Source organism: Xenopus laevis, chromosome 1S (assembly GCF_017654675.1).
Source record: "Xenopus laevis strain J_2021 chromosome 1S, Xenopus_laevis_v10.1, whole genome shotgun sequence".
Classification (NCBI taxonomy): domain Eukaryota; kingdom Metazoa; phylum Chordata; class Amphibia; order Anura; family Pipidae; genus Xenopus; species Xenopus laevis.
The window spans coordinates 167,421,900-167,449,423 of NC_054372.1; the positions used below are offsets into that span (position 1 = coordinate 167,421,900).

The following is a 27,524-nucleotide window of genomic DNA, read 5'->3' on the forward strand; positions in this document are numbered from 1 at the left end:
TATGTTATCAGATGTATATCCTGTGCCTTTTTTCCTTTGAATGGCTACCTCCATGGCTACACAGCCGCATGTTTTTAGAAACTTTAGTTGTGTTTCTGATACAAACACACCAGTTGTCCCAGTGCAGCACAACAGTACATCATTACTTTAGGACACTTTCATTTTTTGGTGTTACTGTTCCTTTAATTAGAGGGTCTCTAACACTGAACTGCGTGCTCATATGAGTGTACACAAATTTTAAGGCCAGAACACACAATTTGCTTGGAATAAATGCATGCAAATCTGCACCCCATAGTCTAACTTCTGTCTGAGCAATTGGTAAGTTGCTTGAAAATTATGATTTCTATTAAGAAAATTTTAATTTTGAGGTTGGCTTGTTCTTTATGACATATATCTGATCACTAGAAGTGACTCAGGATAAAGCAGACCCCAATGCTACAGCACACTCCTCCTCTTTTGAAATGCCGAATTGTCATTAGGACTTTGCCTGACACAGCAGCACCACCGCAAAACTAAAATTAGCAAAATGTCAGAAATGAAAAGATTGATTCACCCAGACGCAATTATCATTTAAAAGTGCTTGATTGAGGTGCTGCGGTGGGGTGATTTATTCTGCATACCATATACATAATTAAAGTAGTGGAGCGGAGTAATTTATCAATCTAGCTGAGGATGGAGGTGAGAGAGCTGTATATGTTTGTTTTAATAAAGTCCCAGGGCCGCCCCTTACGCTTCCTCTGTCTCCAAAAGTGACTATGCTTGCGTTTCTGGTTTGCACTGGGGAACACTGGGAGGACACAGGGGGCCGACTGGTGGTGACCAGAGCATGTTCTCTGTGCACAGAATATACACACAATATACTGTGTGATCTGGGGGGAAGGATCCCATATCCAGATTTTGTGAGACTGAATACTAACACGGTGTGATAACTACAATGGGACTGCCCATGTTGTTGCACTGCAAATCCCACACCCTCAGGAGTTATAGAATGAGGGCCACAAGGTGTCCAGTATAGCGAAAAACCCAGAAACGTAAACAAAAGAGACACAGATGCATGCAGGATTTATCACATTATCATAAACATGTACCGTATACACATATAATACACGCAAGCCATGAATATCTTGTAAATTATATCCTTATAAATGGTGAGTTCTGATGTCATCAGTTATAAACGGTGAGTTCTGATGTCATTTCTGTCACATGACTCACTGAAATTTGTGTATTATAATAAATAAAGTACCCCCAGTTGCAAAATATGAGGATATTAGAAGTTACCTCAGAGTTCCATGACCTTTATAAAAACACTCGGCCTTCGGGCTCGTGTTTTTATATGGTCATGAAACTCCATGGTAACTTATAATATCCTTATATTTTACAAGAGGGGGTACTTTATTCACTATATAATTTACAAGAGAGGGTACTTTATTCACTATATAAAGCTCAGTAATGTGCCCAGAACCGCAGCATGCCTTAGTCTAGTACAGGAGCAGCAATGCACTTAGCACAGTCAGTGGCAGCAGCTCCCAACGAAATATATCATACCTCCCAACTGTCCCTTTTTCGGAGGGACAGTCCCTCTTTTGACAGCTCAACCCGCAGTCCCTCATTTGTACTGGAAAGTCCCTCTTTTCTATGCGCTGAACAGCCAGAAAAAGAAACAAAGTTTCTCACTTAATTGGCTTTTAGCAGAGAGCCCAGAACAGCTAACAGGTGCAAATAAGATACTTTGTAACAATTTTGAGACACAAAAACACAGTTTAGATAAGGAGAAATATTTTCAAACTTTCATAACCTGCCAAATTTGGTAAAACAAACATGGTAATTAGGCGGCGTGGCCACAGAAAGGGGTGTGGTAAAAAAAATTGCCGCACTACATGCGGGAAAAAAATTTTTGTCCCTCTTTTTACTTCCAAAATGTTGGGAGGTATGATATATTGAAACTGCCAGCGAGTCAATGGCCCATTGGCCCCCCAGAGATTTCAGGGTTTGCTCCTCTGTAGTTATACACCTTCATGCTGCACACAACACCCTAAACTGCAAGGCAACCCTGCACAAGGTCCCCCTGTAACTTGCACCTAAAGGTGCTAAATCAATGAATAATTTGTAAGTAAGGAGCATACCCAATGCCAATGCCTCCCCTTACCGGGCAAGCATATGTTGTTTACATTTGCAATTCCAGAATTGGGGCAGAATTATGTTGGAATGCTGGGAAGGAATAATGCATAGAAATCTGTGCACTTCTGTTGATAATTAAGCTCTATATTTCACAGATTAGTGTTAGGTGTAGTTGAACTACAGCGTCTCCACCAACAGAAGATATGGGTGAACAACAGCTGGAAGCATGCAGGTTGGGTATCTGTATCATGCCTGGTGCCTACCTCCCTGCCCTACAAACAGGACTGGGCTGGGATTCAAAATAGGACCTGACATTCCTAGTACACAGAGACCCAAACAGCAACCACCAGCCCACTTAGTAGTCACTTTCTATGGCATCTTACAGCAGCCCCACTGGCAACAGAACCCACAGATTGCCAGTCCGGGCCTGCCTACAAATAACTGGCCTACTGAGTGCAGCAAACAAGAAGATGGCACCTGCTGCCTAAACAATGGTGGTGCAGCAGCCAAGCACTAATTATACACATTAACACCTCTGGGGTTGTTTGGGTCTGACTTGGAGAAGAGCTGGAGAGATTCCAAGCACCTGTAATTCCCCAGCCCTGGTGGTGAGCACATAGGAGTGATACTGGAGGGACATGTTAAAAAGAGCTATGGAAAGGGGGTCTCCTGGGGATGAGGAAGAGTATGGTACTAGAGAACAGTTAAAAATAATGAGATATCCAAGAGAGGATAGAGAAAGTGAGGGGAGTACAGCAGGAGACGGGAGGAGTGAACTACAGAAAGAGAGGGGGGAGGGAGAGGGGGAGAGAGAAGACAGGGAGGGGGGAGAGGAGCAGAGAGGGAGGTAAGAAAACGACACCTCTCCAGGCACACTCTGTTTTAAATCCACAGCCCTTTCCCTCCGCTACGTTACATAGACTCAGCGCTCAGTGCCATTCAGCCGCCTGTCACTTCCCTCCCGGACACTGTGTGGACTTTCCCTGCTGCCCGGCCATTGGCTGCTGCTATTGGACTCACTTGGGATCCCGGTCGCTGCTCCGCCACATACACTCACAGACAGACAAGTGGAGACGTAACGCTGCCCGAGCATTGCAGAGCCCCGTGCCAATGAGACAAGGAGCCCGCACGGACTAGTAGTTGCCCAGCAGCACATGTCTCATGTAAGTACAGCGCTCTGCAGCCGGGGGATACTTTCTTTGCTTTGCTCAGTGTCACTGCACTTCTTTTCAAGCAGCAGCTGATCTGGAACTACATTCCCCAGCAGCATCCGCACAGCCGGACAGTTCCACAGCAGTTAGGGGGGTGCAACCTGGCAATGACCTCTAGGTTACTACTATCTATGTCCTGTGTATCATCAGCACCAACCTGTGCCTCACTCACTGCCCCAATCTTCTGACAACTTCAGCTCAGCCACAGCTCATTTGCACTTTTAACTTTAAAGCAGTCCAGTGGAATGTGCCAGACATATGTAGGGCCATTTCATACATGCAGAATCCCCTGTTTATAGGGGTTGTTCACCTTTAAATTACATTTTCAGAATGATATTCTGAGACAATTTGCAACTGGTTTTCATTTTTTTTTAAATAATTTTATGGTTTTTAGCTTTTTATTCAGCAGCTCTCCGGTTTGGCAGTGTCAGCAATATAGTCGCTAGGGTCCAAAATGACTTGGTAACCGTGCATTGATTTTAATAAGTGGAATATGAGTAGGAGACAGTCCGAATAGAAAGATGAGTAATAAAAACCAGCAATAAACATTTGTAGCCTTGCGGAGCATTTGATTTTTTTTAGATGGGGTCACTGACCCCCATTTGAAAGCTGGAAAGATCCAGAAGAAGAAGGTGAAAAAGTATTAAAAAGAAAAAAATGAAGACCAATTGAAAAGTTGCTTAGAATTGGCCAATTTTTAAAATACTAAACGTTAACCTGAAGGTCAACAACCCCTTTAAGGACCTGTGTGGCATTTCAGTATCTTGGGAATATTCCTGTGTACCTCTGACCTTGTGCTGCTTTAAATTTTACTTTATCATTTCCATAGCAGATCACGTTGCATAACTGAACTGTAACAATAACAGCAGGCGCTTCCTATAGGATATAATCCCTACTTGTCATCCCTCAGCCTTCCACTGTAAACATCCACAATGAGACCCAGAGAGCAGGGTGGGCTGTCAGGTTAATATGGGCACATTGTCGGCTGTCACACAAAGACCCGTTAAAACTGAACTCTTGGATTTATTTGGGGATGTTCCTTGTCTGGGAAGAGGGCACTTTTAGAGATCTAGATGCTCAGAAATAGGACATATTTTACAAAGAAATATCAATGTCACGTATTAAGGGAATTCTTTTATATCTGTGTATTTGTACACTGTCAGACATGCCTTCCTGTATTTCATACCTCAACATTTTTATTTAGGAAATTCAGTTCTTAAAGGATAGACCGGGGCATGAGACTTTGCCATATTTGTACATACTAACAAAGATTTGGATTTCTAGAGAAAGCCCATATTGCACCCTTTGATTTGCATTTTGTTTTATTCTCCCCAGACTTCTAAACTGATTGCTTGTAAGGATTAGTCTGCCTTAACCTTAAAACACCCACATCTTAAATAATAGATAACCTTGACAGGGAAACTTTCCTGTGAATGATTTATGCCATGTCTAGTTCAGACGTTCTGCTCACTGCAATAGAGTATATGTGTATTGCTCATTACCCCCTGTGGCAGTGAAATGGTTACATCTATAAACACACTTGAGCAAGAGATACTGTTATTACTGTTATTATTATCTGTCCTTTTTAAATCGCCAGTTTATTCCCCACTGCTACAATCTTATTATAACACCATGAGAACATGAAAAGTTTGTCAGAGCCATAGAAAACAGTCACAGAATGGGTAGACTTACACATGCAAGACACAATTCACTTTCACCTGGGCAGAATGTTTCCCAAGCTAGGGGCAGCTACTAGTAAAGGACTGGGTTACCTGTTTCTCCCTTGAAGTTGTTTTGAACTACAACTCCCAGCATCTCCCTGGCAGCCAAAGGCCATAGGTGGAATCCTGGAACTTGTAGTCCATCAACATCAGAAGGGAAACAGGTTGCTGGGAAGTCCCTTAGTATAATATAGTGTAATAAACAGGGACATATACATCTCCTGTATTGTTGCATTAAGATGTCAGTTGTTCTAATGAACAGTATAACTCCGACCCATTCAATCTGGGCAAAACTATCACCTGTTAAATATGGACTCACTATTTACTAAAAAAGCAGAAATGAATAGACTTATGGGACACACACGTATATATAACTATAACTGCAGAATATCCCTTGCACCATGCCAGATCCATAAGAAGTGAGACACATACATGTTAATATATCTATCTATATATATATATATATATATATATATATATATATATATATATATATATATATATATATATATATATATATATAGATATATAACATACACATTATACACTTCATTATAAACACATCATGTTCCACATAAAAGAATATAGATGCCTAATTTCCCAAAACATTTTTGAAAAGTATATAGCTACTATAGGGCCCCTTTTACAGTAATTAAACAATATCATCCCGATATAATTTTATATATATATATATATATATATATATATATATATATATATATATATATATATATATATATATATATATATATACAAATTTGACAAACATTGTATTTCCCTTTCCTTAAACTTTATTTGACCCATGGAATATTTTCAATATGACGTTCAAAATAAATTAGTTACAAATGTGCCTTTTCAGATGCACAGAGGAAACAAATAAAGGAACGAGGGAAGAAACTTGTATGTTTGTTTTGTAAACTTTTGATTTACTTGTTTCTAAGCAGCTGAAATTCAACATTACCCTAGCATAGAAGATGCCAGTGTGCTGAGCTATTGGTCATTAAACAGCCCTTCTAACTAACAAAGCTTTCAACCTATTTGCTTAGCTTAGATTTTAACAAAAAGTTAAATTCCAAAAATAAAAAAAAGAATATTCCAAGAGCCACTGGTCTACTCCATCAGACTTAGGTGTAGAATAATTAGCACTGTATTGGTTGATGTTTTTTTTTAAAATCTAGCTTGTCAGGGAAATATTCTGATACTTTGGTCATTTAATTTCCCATCTCCTTTAGAAACATTCGACAAAATAAAATAATGATATGTATTTGCTCCGATTTTGTTATAAAATTGTGTCACATTCACATACTTGGCCACATAAAGATTTACACACAGGAGCCACAATGATTCGCTTAATGGTCTGTGGATGTTTCGTTCCGAACTGTTAATTCCATTTGTGCCCTAAGAAGGCTCAGTGTAATCTTCAGAGAACTGGGAGTCACAGTATTGGATGGAGGGAGATGATAAATATTTAGTGGCTTCAGTTGGGTGCTATCAGTCTAAAAAAAAACGTACTGGCTACAGAGCTGTAGTGATTGGATTTTAGGTTGGATCTGTCATCTAACTAAAGTCAAATCAGCTTTGGTGACCCTCAAGCAGAGTGAACAAGGGGTAACATGGTGTTATGTGGCGGAATAAAGAGGATTAAGAAGTTCACTTGTCATTGTGACTGGCCAGAGATAAAATCTGATTGTTGCGGTGCATGCACTGAACTCTGCTGGGTTATTTGGTTCTATCTTATAAAGAGCCGATCCCTCTTGCTTACTCATGCTTTCATTCAACTCTAGCCAGAAAATTAAAAGAGCACTTTTTTTGTGTTGTTGTTGTATTCAAATATTGAAAGATTTCCAACTAAACGGTTTCAATCTGTTACATAGGGAAAAGCTATAGTGTTTCATTGATGGAGAACTCTTTTTATTTTTTTTGTTGTTGAGCATCTTCCCTAATAAAAGAGAGAGAGGGTGAGCAAATTCTTTTTAAAGGGCAAGTCAACCCCAAAATCAATAAAAGAAGACCTCATTTTGAGCAACTTTCCAATACACATTTATTCATTTTTATTCAGGGTGCTTAAATTTATTGGGGAAAAAAATTGCCATTGAATGCAGCATTTGCCTAACTCCTGGTTGTTACTTTTTAAACAGTGTTGTAAAAGTCTTAGTTCCCCAGCAAAGACAGGTCTGTCAATCAGCTGCCTTGTCTTACATTGTTTCAACAGTCTGAACCATTAGGGCAGAGAATAGAAAGGGACAGACACTGCTTTCAATAGCAATACATATACAAATAAGTTAAAAACCATAGAAGTAATGAATTAATATTGTAAAGTTTCTTCGAATTATGTTTTCTTTTATTAGGCAGAATATATTTTTTTGGGTTGAAATTCCCTTTAATAATGTCACAAGTAATTGTGGAGCCCGACCGGTATAATTACGGCTTTTTGTTTTAAAGTCAATACAGATGGTTTCATTCAATATTGTCTATATAATTTCAGGAATCTGGAGTTCTGCTGCTCCGGAGACTGAAATCATAAGTAGCATACGCAAGTTTGAGATTATTATTATTATTGTTATTATAAAACCCTTTTGAAATGAATGTTTCTGATCGGACTAACTTATATATAGTTGGTGATGTATACAGTATATAAAGCTGTCACTCTGGAAGGGCTTAAAATAATAATGTGTCTGTCATTGTTAAAAGGATATTGTTCAATGAATGATGGCATATGTTTATTATCTTTTATTTATATATCACGATTATTTGCTAGTCATATAAGTCCCTGCAACAGTGGAGCTTACAATCGAAGGTCCCTATAGCATACACACTGTGGTCAGTATTATCAAGGGCCAATTAACCTTCCTGTGTGGTTTTTCATATCAATGGTAGCACTGTATATAAGGGTAATGTAGGAGTTACACGATCTGTTCTCTCCTGGGGTCTTCCTCTTTGTTAACTTTAAAAGGACATCTTGATAGGGTAGCTTTACTGCTCCCACTAATCTAAAGACTGTTGGGATATTCTGGAAGCTTAGTTTTATGAAAATGATTCCACTTTAAATATCTTATTTTTATAGAAGTGTCTAACCAAAGAGGGTAGAGTAAAACTGCTTTCCCTCCTCTAGCACATAACATATATGGGAGTAATAATATAAATGTGTATATTGCTGCCGTCTCAGTTGCCAGTTTATCAGAATTTAATTTCACTAATTGTTTTTTTTCCTTGCATTTTAATTCTATTTCTCTTTTTATTCAATTTCTTTAACTCAAATGATGCCTCCTAGCGTTGGTCACAATGAGTCACTGAGGGACTAAAGACACACACAAACTTATTCATTCTATTATTTGGCTGTTGCAGTGTAGTTCGGGGTCCACTGTCGAGGCTACCAATTCATTGCTAAACATTAGGAAGAATGATTTGAAGTTTTATTTGGGCTTTGTATTGTGGATGAAAGTTGATGAAAGAATGGAAAGCCCTGACATCTTGAGCAGTGCTCATGTTGATGACAGATTAGAAGGTAAAATGTGCAGCTTATTCGGTAATGTGTAGCCTATTTTGGTGGGGGGATGGTGGGTTTTGCAATATTTTCACACTGTGCTAATGAGTTTCTACAGAACTGTATCTTGTTAGTTTGAAAGCCAAGCTACCATTCATCGAGACTGTCAGCAAAAGTGATATCCTTTATGTGCCATTTAATTCCCATAGGCATTACAGCTGTACTCATAAATTTATGTATACTGATATTCCTATTGCCAGACATGGAACGCGTCACTTGAAACTGATAAGAGCTGTACTGTGCAAATAAATAAATAACAACTCTCCAGTTGTGAAAACATTAGAAACTGCTCTGGGCTCAGAAGTATCTAGGTTAGTATTAGGTAGATTTACATTTGGGTTAGGATTGGGCGTCATGCTGGGGCAAAGTATTTTTTATATTATTATTGTCGGTAGATCATTGGGCAAATGCGTTAAAGAAACAGCTTGGGTATTTTGCATTTCGCACAATGAACATTATTAAATGGACGTTATTAAATATTCCTGTGTTGCACTGAAACGGAGTCAGCATTCAAATTCTTCTAAAAATTTGAAATGTATAAGAGGGAAGTTCTGATTTCCTAAATAATTCAGCGTTGCAGCTTTTTGTTGTCTCATTGTATCATTCCTGTTCTGATCTTACAGTGTTATACTTGCAATTGCTCAGACTCTGATCATGCTGTATAACTGGCTAACTCTCTTATTGCCTTATTGTCCTACTAACTCTTCGCTTTGCCCTTGGTTATAACACTGGCTCATTCCCTACTCTCATCCATTGTTGTTATCCATTATTTATATAGTCAGATTAACACATGACATAGTTCATTGTTCTGTTCTTGCTACCTTGTCTTACCTACTGTAACCTTCCTTTTTAAAGATAAAATCTTTGTATATGTTGGTTTCGTATTTGTTTTTTCTTGTTATTTCCTGTGAAGCATATTGTCAGCTTTCTGCATATTGTTGTTTATTCATATTCGCTGAAGGAAACATAGTGGTTGGCTTGATGATTTATGAAATCCCTATCCACAGCCATGGCCATATTGTCATGAAAAATGGTAGAAAGGCTGCATGGAGTCACTGAGCTGTAATAGTAAACATCTCTTACCCTTGTTTTATGCAGTGACAAGGCCAAAAGCAATATGTCTTGTTCTCTAAATCCATAATTAATCAGTATAATGTAATGCAGACCGCCAACCCCACTCTGTTCTTTCTATTAGTACATCTTGGAGGCTACTTGGTTTAACCCCGGTTATTTCTTCTTCGCTGCTCTTGCTGTATAACCTTTGGCTACAAAAAAAAGTTTTTATGTAGCTGTTGCCTTGTCCGAACCTAGGGGCCAACACGTGTTTGTGCTTCTATGGTGTAAATGTTGTACTCTTAAAGCACAGGTTGTACACCACTGACAAACTTTTTAAGAAACTGCTTTTGCTGTATGCGTTTGCCTAGTTTTGGACAATGGAAAGTGGCCATTGGAGAACGTGCGAATGCCCAAGGAAGAAAGTGAGTATCGTGCTGACTACTTGTCTGCTAATAGTTTTGGGCACTGTCCATGCTGTACACCAGTCCTGCAATCTGCTATTACTGTATGCTGTTGCTGAACTGCAGCACAGTGTTATTCTTGCTGTGTACCACTGACCATTTCATGCACAACGTGCTCACTGTATATCATTAGCAGATTTTGCACACTGCTATAAAGCATACCATTACCCTGCTTTCGAACACTTTTCTATACAGCTGCCCCCAGGTCTCATAAACATAATTGCAGAGTTTAAGCACACGGGTCTAGTCTATACCATTGCTAAGCATTGCTCACTACTTCCGCTATATATCTGACCAGCTCTTGCCAGTGTGTTATCTTTATACCTTTTTTCAGCTTTTACATTCTTCATTATGTCATATTTTTGCCTACAATTACACCATTTATACTACAGTTATGGGACCTGTTAACCAGAATGTTCGGGACCTGGGGTTTTCCAGGTTACCGGATCTTTCTGTAATTTGGATCTTCATTCATTAAGTCTACTAGAAAATCATGTAAAAATTCAATAAACCCAATAGGCTGGTTTTGCTTCTAATAAGGATTAATTAAATCTTAGTTTGGATCAAGTGCAAGGTACTGTTTTATTATAACAGAGAAAAAGAAAATGATTTTTTAGAATTTGGTTATTTGATTATAATGGAGTCTATAGGAGATGGCCTTTCTGTAATTGGAGCTTTCTGTATAATGGGTTTCCAGATAGCAGATCCCATACCTGTATTTACAAACTTTAGCACTCTGAAATGATTTGATTTATTGCCAGCCTTTAGCGCTGTGTGTTTGTCTATCCTGTAGCCAAACACTCTAACACATTCTAAGTGCTGTATGCCATTGCCTAGCTCTAGCGCATTCTACTATGTGGCATGTCCAAGACAAGTTTTGGCATGCTGTTCTTATGTATAGTAGTGGCGTCCAGCTTTGGGAAACCATTCATGTTTATACCATTAGCCAACTCTCCTACTGTTTTCCATTTCACAGCTTTCACATGCTTATTCTACTATGTATATTTAAATAGTTTTAGTTTGGTACGTTCATCTATAGCACTACATAACTCCATGCTGTTACCTTATATCACTATTAGGGATGCACCGAATCCAGGATTAGGTTCGGGATTCGGCCAGGATTGGCCTTTTTCAGCAGGATTTGGATTTGGCTAAACCGAATCTGAATCCTAATTTGCATATGCAAATTATGGGTGGGGAGGGAAATTGTGTAAGGAAGTGATAAATGTTTTCCCCTTCCCACCCTTAATTTGCATATGCAAATTAGGATTTGGTTCAATATTCAGACTAATCTTTCACAAAGGATTCAGGGGTTCATCTGAAGCCAAATTGGTGAATTGGGTGCATCCCTAATCACTATACACCTTTTGGGTCCTGTTTGGTGAACATGATTGACATCATTAGTTGCTCTAGTGTTTATATATACTTTAATACAGTTACGTGTGCTAAAAATCATGTCAATATTAACAAAACCTGCCTGAATTAATAAAAAATATTAATAAAACCCAATAGGATTGTTCTGCCTCTAATAAGGATACTTTTTTATTAACCCAGAGAAAAAGGAAACCTTTTTAAACATTTTAATGACTTAATTAAAATGAAGTCCATGGGGCAAATTTAGCTAGGGTCGAATATCGAGGGTTAATTAACCCTCGATATTCGACTGCCGAATGGAAATCCTTCAACTACGAATATCGAAGTCAAAGGATTTAGCGCAATTCGTTCGAATGATTCGAAGGATTATCCTTCGATCAGAAAATTGTTAGGAAGCCTATAGGGACATTCCCCATAGGCTAACATTGGCCTCAGTAAGTTTTAGGTGGCGAACTAGGGGGTCAAAGTTTTTTTTTAAAGAGACAGTACTTCAACTATCGAATGGTTGAATAGTCGAACGATTTTTAGTTCGAATCGTTCGATTCGAAGGTCGAAGTCGAAGGTCAAAGTAGCCCATTCGATGGTCGAAGTAGCCAAAATAAACATTCGAAATTCGAACTATTTTTCCACTATTCCTTCACTCGAACTAAGTAAATGGGCCCCCATGGGAGATGACTTTCCCATAATTCTGAGCTTTCTAGATAATGGGTTTCTAGATAACAGATACCATTTCTGTATTATGTTTTTTTTCCTTTGCTTTGAAATGATCATTGATTATCCTCTAGCAAAATACTAGAGTAGAGCATTAATGCCCCCTCAGTCAAAATTAAGATTAGAGATCCTAGTATTTATACCTTTGCTACATACATATTATATTCCCATTTCATATCCATTTGGTTTTGGTTGGTCCAGCCCTTTGTTTGCATATAATACAACCTTGGCTTGGCCATTAATGTTTAAACATTGTAGTCTTTGATGTCTGTGCCACCTAACCATTGACCTTTTGGCACAATAGGTGGGAATAAACGAAAGAAAATGATGTATTAATTATAGCTGTATAAATAGTGGGAAAGTGTCATCGCCTACCAGTCACAGCTCCCATTTGTCAAACTAAGGAAACGTGTTTATATCTCACTGTGAGGGTTTGAGGTGAATTTCCCAGTTGAACAAAGCTGGAATTACTAAAACAAGACTTAGAAAATGTATTTACCCATCAGGACCATCAGATATGCCAGTCTTTTGTTCCCCTTTAAATTGAGTTTTTAGTAAACATGATGATCAATGACTCCAGCTTTCTGGCCGTTAAAGGAGTAGAACATGCTAATAGTTAACCGCTCAATTAATGTATTTCAGAAATAGTTGTGCAACATCATTTTTCCCTCAGGCTCATTTTATCATTTATTATTATGTTTAAACCAATCTATTTAGAGCAGGCGCAATCGTGCAACAAGACATACACATATGCCAATGTAAAGGCAATGTTTACTGGAATTCTTCATATGGTTCAAATAGACTGGTGATTTATTCTATTTAGTTAGAATGTGCATGACTTCATTGTATGCACCGTGGGACTGGATGGAAACTAAACAGCCTAATTGTGTACAGGTCTCAAGGTGACCAGCAACATAGATTTTTTGATATTGCTTTATACTAATAACATTATATTTATATGACCGTATTGCAAGTCTGTGTGACGAGTTAAGCTCACATCTAGTCAGTGCACTAGGAGTTGCTCTTTGAGTGAAACAATATGCAGAGAACTACAAAGGGCATATTGTATTTGGTGACAATTGTTATCTATTTTAGAGTCCTGCAGCGAGTCGGGTACCCACCGCTTACTGCAAAAACCTGCGATACCCTGTGGGTTGCGGTTGGAAGTTCTGGGTGCGGGTTTGTGGGTCGCGGGTCTTCTCAATATCGATTTTTACTCCTTTTTTGTGATCACTCCTACTTCCGATGATGTCACTTCTGGTTTACAGTGACAGTACTTCCTGATTCTTGATGGTCAGAGGGTCCGGGTTGCGGATAAGGTATTTGGTTGGTTAGTGGGTCCAAGTGGGTAAGAATGCGGGTTCGGGTTGCGGATTGCAGGTTGCGGGTACGGGTCGGGTACAGGTTCCAAAAAATGGACCCTCGCAGGACTCTAATCTATTTGTTAATATACAGAATGGAAGTGCAACCTGCCGTTCTTCTACTGTTATTGAATTTCAGCCTCCTGCACCCAACAACAGATACAGAACAACTGTACTTTAACATCAACAGAAGGGCTTCAAGTTGGGCATTCATGCTTCACATGAATTCCCTGTCCCTTCTCCAAAAGGGATCTCCGCTTCACTGCTTCTTCTATAAATCCATTCTTTCTTTTATTGGGAAATAATTTCCTACTAAAGTCTATATGGGCATAGGTCAAGCAATGATGAAAGAATATCTTTTCCTGTTTTTGTGCCAGTGTTTGTATACATTTCCAATGGGTTAGATAGAGGCACCAAAACTTGTTCTTTGAAAGTTGAAACATGACTTATATTTCTTCCCAATATAATTATGTACCACTTTGTAACAGAAAATTCCACGAATAATCAAGGACGTGTTTTAAACTTTAGTGTGATAGGATTTCAGGCATTTACTGTGAGATGAGCCCTGGCATTTGTCCATTTAAAGCATCCAGTCTGTCCAGTGTGTCAGAACATTCTCTGCCAGCAAGAGCCTCTGATTATCTTGCTTTCAAATGTCACCAGATCCCTAGGAGGAAAAGCTCTTGAAGACTTTACATTCCCTCGTCACAGTTACAAATCTAGCTACAGTACATTTTAAAGACTTATCTGAATTGTATTGGATTGAATAAACCAAGTCATCTTTTCTAACCTTAGAAAAAGATGTAAAATTTTGAGAATCCTTAAAATTAGAAAACATCATGCAAATAATTAGAGAGCCAGATCCTGTTACATGCTGTGTAAAAAATAGTATCCATTCTGCATTCAATAATTGATTGATTATTAAAAATAATAAATGAAAAAATAATAATGAAAAGTAGCACTAAATATTTACATTGACTTTTATCAGTAAATATACCTGTGATCTTGTAAAGAAGTACGGTATGTAAATTGATTGCTTGAGAAAATATATTCTGGAGTGTTTTGATTCTGGCAGTATTGATCTCACTTTCAGAATTAGGCAAATGACAAGCTATATTGACGTTGCCTTGCCCTCAAAATAATTTTGAAATATGTATCAGTATCCTAGTAGCCAAGCTTTTAAAGGTTACTGAACTATCCCTTGAGATCTCCAATTTGCCTGTACAAAGCCAAGGTCATCATCAGATCATCTCAAGGGTGGGTGTTGGGCTGCTCTTGTACAAGTCAGAGGTGAGCAGCATAACTACACATCCACTTGTCAGTGATCAATTACATGAAGACACATAACCTAAAGCTTGCAGAATCATTTTTTTGGAGCTGCCTGGAAGATAGAAGAAATAAAAATACTCCCAATTATGTGCAGCACATTTTTCTAAGCATTCGCATCACTAACACATTCGGCATTCTGCTTTCAATTAAAGCGTTTATTTTTCGTGTTTGTCTAAGAATGTTGTTGCCTTGTAGGGGGAAATACAAATCTGTATTTATTAGAATTGAAAAAATTACACCCCCACACGTAGGGATTAGTGAGTGCAAATGCATAGCTTTCATCCCTACATAATGTAAAACATATTTAAGTAGATCAGTGTGATTCCATATTTGACCAGATTATCGTTGGCCAGATTTGTGGATTTACAGCTCAAAGAGCAATCTTGATGGGCGTTTTTGGTGCAGTTCTTGCCACATGCACATATTTTTCAGTTTACAAATGAACTGCATGATCATCTGGGTGTGCCTGGCACCTTAAATCAATCAGCGGACACTCAGTGTAGGCTGACCAGTCAAAAAGAAAGCTGAACCAATTTATGACCCAATTTGGCACATGAACCGAATGATCTGAAATGAATAGGAGGTACATCCCTGCACTTCTGCTGAGTGATCCTGCTACAATTGGAACAGTACAGTCTGCATTAATATCCTGCCAAATGTCTCATGGGGTGCTTAGTTATCACCCACTTCTTCTCTTGAAGACCAGCCAAGACATAGCCAATATATGACACTAGTCCTGTCAGCTTGAGGAGTAGTAACCTGGGAGTGGTCTTTGCATGTGCTTCCTCTCCTGCTGCCACAAAAATCTTTGCTTTGCACTTAGAATTGTCATCCCTAATAAGGATGGTAATATAATACAAGTTGCCAAGTTTAAACCATGATTGCTTTCAAACAAATTACTACCAATAACTACTTATTGATTGGTTGCTTTGGGTTACTACATTTATTTCAACTTTATTGCACTATGCCCATAACTTGTGTGTATATATAGGCCCCAACTGACCCGTGTTCAGCATTATAGTACAGATATAGTAATTTGTAGCTGAATTCCAATCAGTAGGTGATAAAGACTTAACTGCAATTTCTATTTTGGCTAAATGGCCCATGCCATCTGTATTTGATGAACATACTCTTTACTGCTGTAACCAGCAGCCGGACAACACAAGATAACAGCTCCCTGGTAGATCTAAGAACAGCATTTAATAGTAAAATCCATGTCCCACTGTGACACATTCATTTACATTAAGTAGGAGAAACAAGAGCCTTCCAGAAAGCAGTTCCATCCTGGCTGTGCTGGCTCTTTCTGAAAGCAAATGACCAGGCAAAATGACCTGAGATGGCTGCCTACACACCAATATTACAACTAAAAAAATACACTTGCTGGTTCAGGAATGAAATTTTATATTGTAGAGTGAATTATTTGCAGTGTAATTTAGAAATAAAAACTACATTATAAAAATCATGACAGAATCCCTTTAAGAGTATGCAAGGAACTTATATGGGTTCTCTTAAACCTACTACAAATTTGGGTTGTTGCCAATTGTATTGTTGCATATGAAACTCTATTAGCCCTTATGCACACAAATGGGACTGTTAGTAGTGAGGGGCTCAGTGTTGGAGCCCACTATATACTTCAACTTACATTGTGAATGAGTAATAACAGCAAGTTGCAAGTGCATGGGCTGTATGAACTGCAAATTTGTGCTCCTTAACTCTCCAAGTTTGCATCTCTGCTCATCATAAATGGACCCTTAGAAGCTGTAGTTCAACAAAGATTTTAGTTTCCATAACTTGCATTTCTAGGAATTATAAGAATAACTGCATAGTTTGAGACTTACATAGCCATCTGTTCTGAATATTTATATCTGTTTTCTTGTATTCTATCATGATATGTGAATAAGTTTTCAGTTCACCTGCTTTTGGTCCCAGGTTCAGCCTCCTGTGACCCCTGGCTCACTTTATCTCCTGGAAACACTGAAAGTGAACCCTAGTCGGTGCAGTTAAATAAATAAAATAAATGTATTTTTCTCACAACCAACTTGACAAGTTTTCCTGCAATTCTGCCTTTTCTGTATTCTCCAGAGTATTGGCATGTGACTTTCTATTATGCTATGCCTTTGGGTGAAACACAGCAATGTAGTCTTGTCTGTCAGAGCTGGGCCCAGTCCATAGGCACTGTACAAGAAAAAAACCCATCTCCTGCTCTGCCTAACTCTCTGGAGAACACAGAGAAGATGGAGCTGTAGGCAAAAGTGTCAGGACTGTTGAGAACTAAATAAAGTTTAAAAACGTAGGCATATGCTTATTTTAATAAAGCTTAGAATTGTCAGTACCCCTTTAATTAAGTTGAGTTTTCTGTGAAATCACGGCACTGTCAGACATAGTTCTAACATTATATTTTTTTGTACCCAAAACATTATGTAATGGAATTGCTAAGCAAATGATTAATAAATGACATTCTATGTGAACATTGTTATGTGAAAAATGCAAGCCCTATAATTATTCTTTGTATTTTGTCAATCTATTGTTCATGTTAATGTTTGTGGCCCTTAACGTTACATTGGCCCCTTTTTGTTGCTTTTGTCAATCATACTGGAAGCAGGGGTTGTTCAGATAAAGATTCTGCACAATTTAATGAATTCTAGGTGGGCATTCAAGCTCAAATGTTGGGGGAGAAGAACATTCTTAAGATAGGAAATTGAAAGCGAGAAAGGTTTGGAGAAGTGACAGTTCTACAGGGATGGAACGAGGAGAGGCCTTGCTTGCCATCTGAGGTGTAGAAGGGGCAGAAGAAAATAAATTCTAGAAGAACAGAGAAAAATGTAGAGATAATTTGGCGTGCAATGGGAAGGTATTGATGAGATTTCAGACTGATGGAGGAAAAGATAAGACCCAAATAACTGTGAGATATATGTAGCAGCAGCATCTTTAATAGGTTGCAAGGCATGGAGCATGGTAGGAAGATAATGAGGATATCTGTGAAAGTCTTGGCTACTGAGTGACAGCTCAGTGGATAAAAATTTCTCTTATATTGTATTGTTTCTTACCACATTTTCTGATGTGTGTGTGTGTTTTATTTATATTTAACTGTGCCAACCTCAAATGTACAGTCTGAAGACCAAAATAAGAATAGCAAAAAACAAAAACAAACTAATAATGTTGCGTGTGGATTTTGATTTTATAATAAATATTCTAGCCAAGATAAAAGGAATGCAGAATGGGAAGCTTTTTTGTGTACAAAGCTCCTAACAAAGGTATTTGCCCTTATACATGGCCCCTATAAACCAATCCTTTTAATCTAATCTGTAGGGTTTGGTGTATTCTCACAATCCAGTGTCATGTATATTGCTCAGTGCATATAAGGTGGAGTCCTGTGCGGAACCAATTTGTTAAACCCGACCCGGACCCGCAACCAGCATACTTACCTGCTTGGACCCGCTACCCAACCCGCAAGTACCTTATACGCAACCCTATCCGCGACCCTCTGACCATCAAGAAACAGGAAGTGCTGTCATTGTAAACCGGAAGTGACATTATTAGAAGCAGGCGTGATCAGAAAAAAGAAGTAAAACTCGCTATTGAGAATACCCACCACCTGATCTGCAAACCTTTAGAACCAACGGCCCACGTCTAGTACCTCAGGTTTTTACGGGCAACCTGTGGGTACCCGTGAGTACAAGACCCACTGCAGGACTCTACTATAAGGAAGATGGTGGTTATTTTAATAAATATTTTTATTTTTTCTTACTTGGAGACTACTTTGTGAAATATCAACACTTACCTTTCCAACATTTTAAAAATGGAAATAACTTTAATTACTAGGACACTTTTACATTACCTTATAGTTCTTCTACTTTTTTCATTTAATTGTAACACCATAAATGCCATATATTTCATATTATTATGTGGCTGAGGATGCTGGCACATATGGTCCATGTTGAAAGTTCCTGATTAAATGCTCACAAAATACTAGTGTTTTGAAATCCCCAATGAGTTAAAGCATGATATCGTACATTCCACGGCAAGGTATCCTGGTTTATTTTGTTGGCAGTTTATGAATATATTCCCCTTGATGGTCCCAGTAACCTCATGTGCATACCTTAGATTTGTAATTACGTGCAAATTGGGTGCAACTAGAAGGTCGCCCATGTGATTCAGAAATTCCATTCAGTAGAGAAATGAAAGGCAAGTGTCCACTTTTTCATTTGGCTGACATTTCAGAATACTGACTGTTCAACAGGAAATTCACAATTTTAGAAAGGGTCAGTGTAAAACAATAAACCGATACGGATTGGTGCACTCAGAATACCTGGTTGAAGCTTTGGTGCAGGAACAAGGTCATGCATACAAATAAACAAAAGGAGTCTGCACTCAAAGGTCTTGTGAACGTTTCGGCACTTAAACGTGAGCCTTCCTGAAGACGGCTCACGTTTAAGTGCCGAAACGTTGATTAAACTCCCTTTTTTTCTTCATAAGTCCTTTTGTTTATTTTTATATATATATATATATATATTTGCAGAGATGAGGCCGCATTCCTTAAGAAAGGAAATCAGATTTTATTAGGCACTACTGATTTTTCGGCTGGTACACCAGCCATTCTCAAAGTGAACCAGAACTACAAACACCGGATCATATTAGGCATGACTGAGGTTTCGGCTGGCACTTTGAGAAAGGCTGGTGTACCAGCTGAAACGTCAGTCGTGCCTAATAAAACTGTTTTTTTTTTCATAAGACCTGCTAGTGCGGCCTCATCTCTGCAAATTTATTTATCTTCACCGTGGACAGCACCCAAGCATCCGTGACCACCATATCTTGAGTGAAACTTTGTAACTAAAAGTGTCTTTTTACAGTTCAGTTGTGCAAAATAGGTTCTCCCAGGGGGCTATATGCACCCAATAAAAAGGGAATGAGCTGAGTTTTTCTTTGTTGTTTTAATTATATATATATATATATATATATATATGTATAAAATATGTCCACGGGTACCTGCACTCTGTCTACTCCAATATCTTTGTGGGTGCTTGGTCAAATGGCTATTATACAACAGTTCAACATGGACCAGCACTCCAATTTCGTCAAACAATAGTGTTTTATTCATATAATAAAACACTGTTGTTTGACGAAATTGGAGTCCTGGTCCATCTTGAACTGTTTTTACTACAATTGTTGTTGGACCTCGCACACCCTACATACTGGGCAGAACAAGGATGCCTGTGCACAAAGGTGGAGGCTCAGCCACCTCCCAATAGTAGTCCAATAGAAAAATCCAATGGCACACCGGTCTGCTGAGACACTTCAAGTGTTTATTACGGAGTGCAGTGCAATTAATAATTTTTTCGTGTTTTATGCTATTTGATGTTAAAATTTGTTTTCATTTTGCCCATAATTCAGTGGATTGACCCAAAATGTTGGTACAATGACTGTCATACATTGTAGACAACATTTTTATAAAAACTTCAACATGCTTGAGAAAACTTTCCACGCCCTTTTGCTAAAAATAAAAAGTTGGCAGTAACCGTAACTACCAGAAAAACAAATACTGTATTTGCTAATTTAATAAAGCTGTCAATGAATGTAGAAGGTTAAAAAAACCTTTAGGGATTTAGGTTTTATCCGGCAGTATATACTCTTTCTGTCTATTAACGAATGTAACTGAAGGCAAAGTAATTAAACAGTTCCTCTGTCTATCGGTGTTTGAAAAGGGCCCTTGTCCAGTGTCTAGAAGCAGCTTTATGCATGGCTTATTTATTAATAACCTTATGAATAGGTAAAGTTTTAAGGTCTTCATACAATTATTTTTATTAGTAATCAGATACCACTTGCAATAAACCACCGACTTTAGAGTTGCCAGACATAAACATTTTTTTTGGCCTTGTATGAAAATAAAAAAAACCCTAATCTTAGGAGAAAGCTAATATTATTGAAGTACAGGAAAAAAATGTGAAAAGGTCATGATGAGGACTTCTGCTTAATTCCTCCAGAACATAGAAACCTTCAGACACATTCTAAAGTTTGTGCGGGATAACTGGACTGTTGATATTTGTAACTAATAATTGTTGGGAGCAAATAACTTGCTAATTTATGTGTAGTTGCACAGAAGAATTAAGCCTACACAAATCTTAAAGACACTAGCCTCTTAATGGTTTACATAAAAAAAGATCAGGCCATTGCGTAAGATGCAGACCGCAGAGTCCACATCATAGTACCCCAAACAGACTCATTAGGTTTGTAGAGGGATCCCTGCATCTCAGCTGACCTTCCCAAGTATCTAACATTGTAGAGTAGCACAAAGGCAGGGGACATTTTATTTTAATTTAAGCATGATGCATTTTGTCTCAGCAGAGTAGTAGCTAAAGATACTATCGAATTTAGTAATGCAAAGCCATCTGTACTTTGTGATGCAGGCACCCTGTACATACAATTCATATGTCATGTTGGCTTCCTGTGCTAATGTCAGGTTAGGGCCAGGTGATGATTAATCTAATATAGCTTGCTCTTGTGAAAAACACTTCTCAGTTTTCAGGTATGGAATGCACAATGATTGGATTGTCACCATTATACCTACACCGTTGTTCTTCTGATGACTTCTTTGGGATGTTACCTATTATTGCATATGTACTGCCACCCACTCAGAGGTTGCCCTTGTGAGAATAGTCACTTCCCAGGCCATGTAAATTTGAAAATAAAAATGTAAATAAAAGCAGAAAAACATATTGTATGGACTGTGATTAGTGGATACTGTATGTATTCAAGACATCCATCCCTTTAAGAGCTACTATAGGATGGTAATGCTCCAAGACCCCCCCCCCATTTGACGAACTCAAAATATAAATACTAAGGGGCAGATTTATCAAGGGTCCAATTTCTTAGTAAAAAATACTTCGAAATTCGACCATCGAATTTAAATACTTAGAATATTGAATTTGAAGTTTTTTAACCAAATTTGCGGTCGAAGTAAAACCGTTCAATCGAACGATTAAATGATTTTACTTCTACTACAAAAAACTTAGAAAAATGCATTAGAAGGTCCCCATAGGCTAACATAGCACTTCAGGCAGGTTTAATTTGGCGAACTATTGAAGTTGAAGTTTTTTTAAAGAGACGGTACTTAGATTATCGAATATTCAAACTATTTTACTTCGAATCGAATTCGAAGTAAATTCGAAGTCGTAGTATCCTATTCTATGGTCGACGTATCCAAAAAATAACTTTGAATTTCGAATATTTTTACTTCAAAATTTACTTCGAAAATTCAGTCGAATTCACTTTGACCCTTGATAAATCTGATACTAAATATAAATACGAACCTTCACAAAGTGTAAACAACTACTGCCAATCACTATATTCCCTAGCATTGTAATGTGATTGTGTTGGAGCTATCCAGTGTAAATCTTTGAGGCTGAATCAAGAGGAACAAGATTGCCACTGGATAATTCACATGTGAATACAAATTCAGCAGGAACATCACAGGGGCGTGACATGCACACCGTTAACTAGCAAGATGTTCATAAACACAATATGGAGCACCTATGGGCCTACCTTGTCTTTTGTGCCAACACAAGGTTCCTTTGCACATTGGACTTACCCTGATCTGCTCTAAAGGTCCATACAGCGGTGTGCATTCCTTGCTGGGAGTGCAAATAGGGGCAAGTATAAAGCACCAAGCATTTTACTTTGTGTAGTTTTGCACCCATCATTGCATCTAATACTTGGGATTTTACAACAAGATTAAAGCTAATTAATATAGAACAACCAAAATACTAGTAGGTGCAAAATCTGAATCACACCGAACAACAATGTCAACATTTTAAAAGCAATGCAATGCAATTTTTTTTTTTCCTGAAACAGATCAGGGAACTGTTAGCAAACTAGTCAAGTTTTAAAAGATTCTCACTCTCAGGGTATTAATTATTCTTCATTAGTTATGTGTTCTGCCAAGGTATACATGAGTAGTTTTTTCTGTGTCATCTGGCCGATTCCCAGCAGATGCACACAATCTGTTCTGCTGTCACTAACACGGTTGAGTTTGTGAAAGGAATGTGTCAGAACACGCTGCTTCAGTCAGTTTTTACAGATTTTTCTTCCTGAGAGTGTGTTCTTTGCCCTACTTTTTATGCTTGCGTTCTCATCCTTAGGAATATTTCCAAGAAACAGCAAAGGCATATATATATATTATATAGCTTACCCATATGCTAGCCCTTTTTTCTATATGGACTTTATTTAAACGCATGTCATGTGATCTTCCTAAGCCCGTTGGATCAAAGCCTTCAATGACTATAAAATACACAGAAGATGATGTTTGAAATTACTGATCATGATCTAGGAAGAGTAATGAAAAGATACAGTCAGTAAAGCTGTAGCTTTGGCCGAATTTCATCATTTTAACACAAGGATGTGAAACCTGAGGCCTTCCAGCTGGAGCTGAACTGTAAATCTCAATGGCTGTGTAGGGACTTTTACTTCAAAAACAGCTGAGGAGCCACATGTTGGCTGGAGGTCCACAGGCCTGATGTGGCCCTCCATGACATATTTATAGCAATTCATCATGCCAAAGAGATCACTTGATATTCCATTCTTCATATCAAATTTGTGGCAGCGCATACTGGCATCTTGGAAGAATTGCCCACTCTCGAGGTTATGGTTAAAAGGTATATCTTTATTTTCACATCTGATTGACCATCTAGCGTCTGAGGTCTGACACGTTTCATGGCTACGCACTTCCTCAGAGACCTGAGCTGAGTGGGCGATTCTTCCAAGATGCAGGTGTGCGCTGCCACAATCTTTGGTATGCTGTAAAACGTCTCCTTAGTGACGGACTCGGGGCGGCGGCACCCGGGTCACAACGTGGACGGGGTAAGACTCAAAGTATACTATTTCTTTAAGTGATTTATGGTGGATTACAGGAAGCCCAATAGAACGTGGATAATTGTGGAACTTCAGTGCAGGGTCCGGGGCAACAAGCACCTGGGCCACTAGCCTCAAACGGTGAGCAGCGTCAAGGGTGCTTGGAAATTCCTTGTGTGGGTTAGATTCCCTGTGCCATGAATTTCAATTAACCAAGCAGTGTTTATAGAAACGCTGAATTGGAAACTGTGGGTGTCTGAATACATACAAATAGGGGCAGATTTATCAAGGGTCGAACTGGATTAGAGGGAATTTTTGAAGTAAAAAAATTCGAAGTAATTTTTTGGATTCTTTGACCTTCGAATAGGATACTACGACTTCGAATTTACTGCGAATTAGATTCGAAGTAAAATAGTTAGAATATTCGATAATCGAAGTACTGTCTCTTTAAAAAAAACGTCGACTTCAATAGTTCGCCAAATTAAACCTGCCGAAGTGCTATGTTAGCCTACAGGGACCTTCTAATGCATTTTTCTAAGGCTTTACACGTCAAAGTAAAATCGTTCGATCGTACGCTAAAATCGTTCGATTCGACCCTTGGTAAATCTACCCCATAGTATTGATGTTGAAGGAATGAAACTAGAAAGCTGATGATGAATGAAAAGAAATAGTGAGCAATTGGAGATATAGGAATTAGAATGTGTGGTAGAGTTTTCTTGGACAAAGTCTTAAATTATACTTCGAGTTGTATTGAAGAAGGGGACCTGAACATCTTAGGAAGAGAATGCATTCATGTGCTATGCTTAAAATATTAAAAGCACCCAACTGTTCTCATCAACGTTTGTATTTTAGATCTAGAAATTATTTCCAAGAAAAGCAGAATATTTTGGCTGCACTTCCATCCTGGCCTGCCATTTTTGTTTTAATTTTACTTGTGATTGACTTTTATTTTGATCCAAGGATACAGCTAAATTTATGCCATTCCAGATATCTATTATCCCCTTCTCTAAGTTTTAGATCATCATAAAGTGCAGAAAGCATCACTTTTGCACTTACAATTTTACACATAAGGCTTTGTTCTGTTGGATAAGGAAAAGTAATAGGCATTATTGATCTATACATATACAGAAACATACTTGTATGAATGCAGAAAGGCATTATAGCATGTCTTTTTTTCTCCACTTTAAACGTTATTTCAGTCTTTGCAGATTCCTGCATGAGTACATTATTAATTTGCTTTATTTATGTATTGTGTTCCTCTGCAAATTCTTTTAGCTTCCATATAGAGAAGTTGTTCATTGGTGCCAAAAATGGACGGTGGCATTGCTAGACTTATCATATATTGGGAAAGTTCTCACAAACCAAACATATATTGATATTTATGAATTGAATAGATATTGAATTGAATAGATATTAAGGGTCCAACACTGACATTTACTTCATCCGTATGCTCAGTTTTGCTCCCCTGAGAATGTAATAAGTCTTTATAGTGGATATGTGTGCTGCAACTCTACAATGTGTCCAAACTGAGTAAGTGTCCAAATACAATAAGGAACATTTCCCTTTACGAGTGCATATTTTTCTTTTATCGTACTTACAGAAATAATCCTATTCCGTTAGGGGGAAAAAAAGCAGGAATTTTTATGCTTACATGGCAAAGCCTGGTTCACAGATGATTTATTTTCAAGCCTGCTTTAAGTAAAGTGAGCTAATCAATATGCATACACAGCTAATTATGGATGGCTGTGCCAGGAACAGTTTAGAAGCAGAACATGCTATGGCTGAATGGGAAGCGAAATGTTACTTGGCAGCTCATTCCTCGAAATTGCCCATAAACAGTAAAAAAGTAGTTATTAAATAAATAAATGCTTTCTTCCCTTACAAAAAAGAAATACATTTTGTGAAAAACAGAATCAGCCAGAGCATCAAGATCCGATATGTTTTTGGAGCCAAGTTTATTAAAACGTTTTTTTGAGTCCGGTTGTTCTGGACATGCGGATGGGGATTCTTCCAGACCGTTCCTCTTGTTTTAATAAGCCGTGATATATTGAAATGTAGTGAAAGAAGCGCAATTTTGAACTTGGGATTTCATTACTTCCCCATATGATCTCATGTTTATTCATAAAAATGGATTACTCGTGTAAAGTAGTTTTGGCGAGTTTGAATGATTCATTGTCAGTTCAGCACAATTTATATCATGATCTATATTATTTCCTAGGTTGTGCAATCAATGCTTTCAGGCACAGTTAGTTCCTGCACCAGAGGGCTTCCAAGAAATATAAAGTTAACCAATTTATTAACTGCAATACTCATCATGTTGTCTACCTCATCTCATGTCGCAAATGTGGCATACAATACGTCGGACAAACTAGTAGAACTCTGAAGGAAAGTGCAAGAAAACATATTAATAACATTAAGAACAAAATGAAAACAAAGGTAGCTACACATTTCTCAAATTGTGTCTCTGGAAACCTAGATTTCTTTTCCATCCAGCGTATCCAAAGAGTTATACCTGATCAGAGAGGAGGAGATAGAATAAAAAAACTACTTTATTTGGAAACTAAATGGATTTTTGTCTTGGTCACTAGGTTCCCCATGGGTTTGAACAATGAGTATGATGTATCATTTTATTTTTGAATGTTTCCATGTGGTTCTAGTAGCTACTATTCTTCCCCTTTAACTCCATCTTGGTTCCCCATGCTTTTGAACCATGAGTATGATGTATTACGGAAAACTCTGATGCTGTTTTAGTAATTGCCCAATATATTCTACTAATCATTTTTGGTACAAATTTTGTATTTTAGAGCTTACATTTATTAGAAATTTGTTTATGTAAGCATTGCTCATAAAAATAAATTTACAATTTCTTTTTTTTACAATATTTCTTATTATGTACTAATTGATACATAGTTAAAACAAATACACATTCACTTGGAATTTGCTTACATCATGTTTAGCTGAGATGCAACAATATGGCACCCAAAGGGATATGTGTGTAGTCTTTGTTTGCACCTGTTCAGACTGTGAATAGGGATTGGTGCATATGGTGAGTTTGGTGATTGGTATATGGTTTGTTGGTTAATTGATTGGTGTACACGTTTAAATATCAGAGGCATAGCTCTGTACAGATTGCCTAAAGCTGGCCACAGACGCAAAGATCCGATCGTACGAATCAATGTACGATCGGACTTTCCCATCTCCCAACCTGCCAGTAACCATTCAGATCAAAGTCTTACCATTCAGATCAAATAAAGTAGTTAAAGAACAGATCAGCCGATGTTCTGCCCCTGACAGGAATCGTACGATAGACAAAGCTAGTGACAGTCTCCCACTGAAAATCGTACGAAAATCGTACGATCGGAGCGCAAGGGAAAAAAGTGACTTGGCCTGGGTCATAAAGGCCAGACATGCTTATGTTCAATTCTTAGGAGCACTTAGGTGTGAGATCTGGGTACCACCCTGTTTTCACGTGTGTAGTAACATGGGCAAAATTAACCTTGCTTCAGTAGACATAGCAACGAGACATTGGTTTCAATCTTTTTTCGTAACCGGTAATAGGTTGCGATGGGTTACTAAACCTTCATTCTCATGATACTGCATAATAACTCAAATATGAATATTTATACTATTGCACTCTCATTCCAATTAAGGTTTTGGTGCAAGGAACACAACCAGGGGTTTTCTTTTCATCAAATGACTGGTTTAATCTTGGGAACCATTGCTAGAATTTTTATAGTATTAAAAATGAAAAAGCGATAATATGATAAAACTGTACAATAGTATGGTGGGTGGCA

The 27,524-nt window shown here is 38.0% G+C and overlaps 1 protein-coding gene across 12 annotated transcripts in view; it reads left to right on the forward strand.

The window, feature by feature from the left end:
* The window catches only part of mef2c.S (MADS box transcription enhancer factor 2, polypeptide C (myocyte enhancer factor 2C) S homeolog), a 194,165-nt gene that overhangs the window by 32,295 nt on the left and 134,346 nt on the right, over positions 1 to 27,524 (forward strand). Inside the window, exon 3 of one of the 12 annotated variants that reach the window (XM_041580467.1) lies at positions 3,013 to 3,281. The exons of the other annotated variants lie outside the window; for them this stretch is intronic. The gene's annotated coding sequence lies outside the window, so the exon portion shown is untranslated. The remainder of the gene's footprint in view (positions 1 to 3,012; positions 3,282 to 27,524) is intronic. 12 annotated transcript variants of the gene reach the window in all.